The sequence below is a fragment of the Cupressus sempervirens genome, chromosome 5 (genome assembly GCF_028749045.1).
Source record: "Cupressus sempervirens isolate cs-2001-9-10 chromosome 5, ASM2874904v1, whole genome shotgun sequence".
Taxonomy (NCBI): domain Eukaryota; kingdom Viridiplantae; phylum Streptophyta; class Pinopsida; order Cupressales; family Cupressaceae; genus Cupressus; species Cupressus sempervirens.
Genome location: NC_143122.1, coordinates 1,057,311,129 through 1,057,318,013, shown reverse-complemented (window position 1 = coordinate 1,057,318,013; position 6,885 = coordinate 1,057,311,129).

Here is a 6,885-nt window from a genome sequence, read left to right as displayed (position 1 = left end):
CTAAAACTGGACGCCTATGTTTGCAAACATGAACAATCAAATCATATAACTTGCCGATAGAGATGCCGATGCTGAAGACGATGTTCAGCTGATAGTTTGCTGCCCGCGTACATTTACAATCTCGATACCACTTCAAATAAAGTCCAACCTGAATCTGACTGATATAAATAATGCACCCGCATGCAATATGGTCAGCTGTGATGAGCTCCCAGACCTCCTGTAATGCGGATCTTGGATTCCATGTTTCCTTGCGATGAATATGGATTGATCTGAGCTGCCTCTTGACCTAGCTCTGGAGCCTTAACCCGTCGCCCACAATGGTTGATGACGACCTGTTCATCACTCCAAACGTATGCTAAAACCCTGGGATTTAGACTGAATAAGGGTCGGATTGAGACCTCTAATCTAATCCGACTTGCTCCTCTTAACCCATTGCTTGGACGCAGGGGCAATTGAAGTTGTTATGTGATAACTCCGTTCTCTGCAGTGATGCAAATCTGCTCCTGATTATGACTGGCTCCGCTGACGCGTTTCGGCTTACATAAATCAAAAGTCATAAATACATCCACACTTGATCGCTTGTTATTGAGACAAATTTCACCCGTGGATTCATACAAACGGCTTGAACTGCGTGAAAGTCCTTCCTGCAATCTTCCGCTAAGTGTTGATTTCCAGCACTTGTGTCTTTTCCTTTCAATTTTACCTCCAATGAGGAAAATGCCCTAGAGTAGCAGACTCAGACCCGACCACTGATTATACAACGAATATCCCTGGCTTTGGCCTGCAGGTTAATGCTATCGTTGTTCCACCACAAATGATCTTTGCAATTTGCCTACGGTCCAGGTTCGGCCTCTAATGATATATGAAAATGCTGGCTGGAAGGAAAAACTTGGAAACTCGTTCTTTGCCTCCAATCTGCTCACACTGCGACTTCCTAAATGGAATGCTGAAAATGTCACCTTACTCCTCTTGCCGCCTGAAATAATAATGAACTTCAAACCTTGCAAAAGCTTAAATCTTCGAATATCAATTCTCAGAATGATCCTTCAAATTTTGGCCTTGAGCCACAGATTTTGTCCCTGATGAAATGATTGAATGTCACCTCCAATCTGCAATAATTCAGATGATATTTCACACCCTCAAAATTGCGCACCAATTGAGAGTTATCGTTCTCAATGGCCAACTGTGACAATTGCAGAAACCTTAGGTTCCACAATGCACCTGTGATTGAATCACAACCTGAAAATCAAAGAGAGATAATCAACTGCATGATTTGAATGGAGCCCTGGGGTGCCTATTTATTCTTTTCCCTCCATCCTCTCCAGAGACTTCTAGAACCTTTTTGATCTTATCCCTCAAGTGACTTTATTAAATATTTTCCAAGTCACTTTATTAAATATAAAGTTATCTTTTAATAACTATTTATTTAATTAAAATAACTAATTAGTCGTCCTTGGACAACCATTAATTAAATTAATTAAATCGAACTGTCACCAAAAATTGGGGACATGACAGTCCGCCCTTCCTGAAATTGCTTGTCCCCAAGCAATGGCTGAACCATGAACCAATCAGTATGCCTGGGTCCCAAATGTAAATCTGTGTATCATCCCAATCCTCATCATACTCCCATGGAGAAATCATCAATACCAGTATCTGAGAAACTGTACTCAACATAATTGACAACTCTGATGAAATCGTCTGAAAACCAACTGTAGATGTCAGTAGAAGAACCCATTCTGCGGAACTCAAGCCAACTAAAACATCAACTCTATCAAAACTCAAGCCCCTGTCAAAAAGACACCTGCACCCAACTACATTGTAGATATGACAACAGCCATAGGTACCCGAATCACTACCATCAAATCCAATCTCTGAAAAACTGCTCCAGGTGTGTTGATGCTGCAGGCTGAGTAACTTGCTACTACCAATTTTATTTTCAAAATATGGTGCCAATCTATCCCCTAATGGATGGTAAGAAACTGGAGCCAATCTACATCTGTGTGAAATAAAATCTTCTATCTCTGTGTCAAAAGAAAAATGATGAGCGTACCCTACCATATAATGCTGGTAAGAACCTCCAAATTCTGCTGCTAACTCATCATCACTGAACTGGTAATCAACATATGGCTCCAATCTCTGACTCCGAGTGACTGTAAGTCGGATAGGTCCCTGTGCACTCTGCTCAACAAACCCCTCCTCGAGATCCCTGTGAGGTAGCATAGTAGAAAGGACCCCTATAATCTTCTCAACCAATCTGCAAATAACACTAGTATCTTGGATGAGAACACCTTCTGTCACTTTATGCGAGTCCAAATGAACACATGCACTATCCATCAAATACTCCATGAATGGTTCAGTGCAGTAAAAATTATATGAGGAAACATTAACATACTCCCCTTTGCACCACAACTGGTCCTCCTGTAAGGGTGGCATATTCAACTGTACCACACTATCAACTATCTGAGAAGAATCAATCTGGAAACTTGATTCTACCGGTATCCCAAACTCATTAAGACCAACTTCTTCCAAACCCTGAACATGTGTGTCAGTCTCAACAATAAGCTCCTCAAAAGCAACTGTAGGAGTGTACTTACCGTCATCTACCTCAATAGTCACATGAATTGGGTCTGGGGCTGGTTTTGATTGCAAATCCTCCAACTCCATGGTCACCTTCTTTAACTGAAACTGCGACTTTTGTAGATCTCACTGTGTGTCCTCTAATGCCTCAGTAGTCGCTATGAGCTCTTGGGAAAGCTCACTCACCTCCTCTTCACGATCCAAGAGTGCCTCATATGCTGTACTCCCCCACTCAACCAAGTGATCACGGTCGGCTACCAATCGTAAATAATCCTGCTTCAAAATCCGAACAGCTTCATGCAAGGCATGAATCTCTGCCAAAGAAAAATAACCACCGCTGGACTCATCTATCATAGAAGTACCCCAACCAGTAACGGCCAACAACTGACGAGCAGTATCAAAATGCTCACAAGCGATAGCAATGTCTCGCTCACTAACTTTCAACTGGCTAACCACATGATGGCTCTGGCTAGACTGTCTTCTATAAACTCCCTCTGACGCATTGCCTAAAGGAGTATCTTCAAAGATACTGGTCTCTGGATTATTACCATCCATATTTTGTGAATCAACTCCAAAACTCATATCAACATCCAGAGTGTCAAAATCTGTAGTTCTGTTGTCAAGCTCTTCTGTACCTAAAGAAACTGTCAAAGAAGTTGTGTCTTCAAAACTGTCCATTTCATCCTCTTGGATGTCATCAAGGCCAAAATGATCCTGGGACTCATCCGTACATACTTCCAAATATGAAAAACCTTCAACACCTTTCAGCAAGGATGGTCGACTGGAAATATGAACCAAACCCAACAACGGTGCATAAAAACTAATACCAACATCGGATGTTCTGTTGGCACAAGGAAAGATAACACCGTATATTCTGCTAATCAAATCCATGATAGTACTCAAACAATCATGGCTATCATAAAGTGCTAAAGATCTTCGGTTGACTGAATCCCAAATGCTCCTGAAACATTCCCGAATCCATATGCAAGAAACAACTGGTAACTCAAGCAAACTACTTACCTGAGTAATGTGACCAATACCAATTAACTTCACATACCTGTCTGCCATTGTCCTTGTATCCTGGATGTGAATGCTAGATAAATGCGCAACATTATCAGCAACCACATATGAACATCCTACTGCAGGAAACTGAGTGTCAGACGTGCCAGATGAAATTAAGCTTAGCTCCATGTCGTGCTCATTCCCATGTCTCTCCCAGTCCTGTAATGCCAAAGTTGCTCGAGTGTCCTCAAGCTCGCAAGAAAGCTTGACAACTTCCTCCTCCTTCCTCCTCAAGGCATCTGAATAGTCTTTGGCAAGGCTTAGAAGATGGTCACGATCTGATAGAAGATGTAAATAACTCAACTTCGTCGTTCCCATTCCTTCACCAATTGCATGTAAGTCACAGCAGGAAGAATTTGCCTGAACTCCCTTATATCTTCCTCGTAACTGAATCATCTGGATGTGTTCTTCTAACATCTCCCGCATCCTGTCATGATGAGATAAAGAAGCCACAATACTATCTTTGCTTACCTTTAGCTGGCTGGACAAATCATGTGAAGTACTACCAGTTTCATTCGAAGCATCTAACTGAGCCTGGTACTCTCTCTCAGCAAAATCATAAATGCTCGATGTCTGCTCATTTTCACCAGGTATCTCATCATCATGCACAATGACATCTTCATCATCATCTAAACTCACTTCACTGTAATCATTTCTTGTCGGAACCAAACTACCTTGAGTACCTGAGACATCACCCTTGGGAAGCTCGTATTCAACTGTCTCAACTTGAGTGTCAAGTTGACAGTTACTATCCATTAGCGTAATATCCTTCACCACTTCTTCCTGTGACCGTACTGAAGCTTCTGACTGGTTGCACACTTGTTTCTCGAACTCCTCATTAAGGTTCCTAGTAGCATCTCTCATTGTATCAGTCAACGCTTTGTGAGAAGATTTGTCAAAATGAAATCCAGTTGATTTATTCACCTTAGCTGGGTCGGACAGCCTGTCAAGCATACGGTGGTGTTTAACCAACAGTTCAGACATGTTATGTTTGATTTTTCTGAGCTCATCCTGAATGTCTGAATAGTCCTCCTTTCCACAATTCTGACTCTGAATATTGCGTCTATTACTTGTCCGAGATTGTGTCCTTGGAGACTTTGTGCTGTACCTGTCCATCTTGGTTGAAGTAGAGTGCTGATCACTCATGTAATTCGGTTCTCACCCCACAGGATGGCAAGAAAACCGCTCTGATACCACTGAAATATCCCCGGCAGGTATTTGCTCCTTTTACACCCAAAACTTAAAACTTCAAAGGTTTGACATTTCGTCAAACAATTAGCAATCGACTTACTACTGCTGGAATGAATTTGTCTCTGGAACTACTTGCAATAAAGATGGTTATACAAGGGATGCTATGATAACTGGAACACCAATAATATTAAACTCTTCGTAGTAGTGCCATGATTACAGACCCTGTTATAAAATCACTTAAAGAACCAGTACTGAATTATGGCAATTCATCTAATACTTGTCATGAAATGGCCAATATAAGGGTTTAGTCAATTCACCAAATAATATTCAGAAAGAGAAGATCTTATTATCATTAGCTTTTTAGGACTGATCTGTTGCAAGTTCTAATGCTCCTAACTTTCCCCAATTGCATATATTCCCTTAACACTAAAATTGGACGCCTATGTTTGCAAACATGAACAATCAAATCATATAACTTGCCGATAGAGATGCCGATGCTGAAGACGATGTTCAGCTGATAGTTTGCTGCCCGCGTACATTTACAATCTCGATACCACTTCAAATAAAGTCCAACCTGAATCTGACTGATATAAATAATGCACCCGCATGCAATATGGTCAGCTGTGATGAGCTCCCGGACCTCCTGTAATGCGGATCTTGGATTCCATGTTTCCCTGCGATGAATATGGATTGATCCGAGCTGCCTCTTGACCTAGCTCTGGAGCCTTAACCCGTCGCCCACAATGGTTGATGACGACCTGTTCATCACTCCAAACGTATGCTAAAACCCTAGGATTTAGACTGAATAAGGGTCGGATTGAGACCTCTAATCTAATCCGACTTGCTCCTCTTAACCCGTTGCTTGGACGCAGGGGCAATTGAAGTTGTTATGTGATAACTCCGTTCTCTGCAGTGATGCAAATCTGCTCCTGATTATGACTGGCTCCGCTGACGCGTTTCGGCTTACATAAATCAAAAGTCATAAATACATCCACACTTGATCGCTTGTTATTGAGACAAATTTCACCCGCAGATTCATACAAACGGCTTGAACTGCGTGAAAGTCCTTCCTGCGATCTTCCGCTAAGTGTTGATTTCCAGCACTTGTGTCTTTTCCTTTCAATTTTACCTCCAATGACGAAAATGCCCTAGAGTAGCAGACTCAGACCCGACCACTGATTATACAACGAATATCCCTGGCTTTGGCTTGCAAGTTAATGCTATCGTTGTTCCACCACAAATGATCTTTGCAATTTGCCTACGGTCCAGGTTCGGCCTCTAATGATATATGAAAATGCTGGCTGGAAGGAAAAACTTGGAAACTCGTTCTTTGCCTCCAATCTGCTCACACTGCGACTTCCTAAATGGAATGCTGAAAATGTCACCTTACTCCTCTTGCCGCCTGAAATAATAATGAACTTCAAACCTTGCAAAAGCTTAAATCTTCGAATATCAATTCTCAGAATGATCCTTCAAATTTTGGCCTTGAGCCACAGATTTTGTCCCTGATGAAATGATTGAATGTCACCTCCAATCTGCAATAATTCAGATGATATTTCACACCCTCAAAATTGCGCACCAATTGAGAGTTATCGTTCTCAATGGCCAACTGTGACAATTGCAGAAACCCTAGGTTCCACAATGCACCTGTGATTGAATCACAACCTGAAAATCAAAGAGAGATAATCAACTGCATGATTCGAATGGAGCCCCGAGGTGCCTATTTATTCTTTTCCCTCCATCCTCTCCAGAGAATTCTAGAACCTTTTTGATCTTATCCCTCAAGTGACTTTATTAAATATTTTCCAAGTCACTTTATTAAATATAAAGTTATCTTTTAATAACTATTTATTTAATTAAAATAACTAATTAGTCGTCCTTGGACAACCATTAATTAAATTAATTAAATCGAACTGTCACCAAAAATTGGGGACATGACATAATCTTATTTCCAATCTATCTTATAAGTCTTGAGGTATCTTCTTCTCTATTTCACTAGGAGCTAGTTTGAAATTTGAGATCATTTCTACCATAATCTCCTCAATTTTGTTTTAT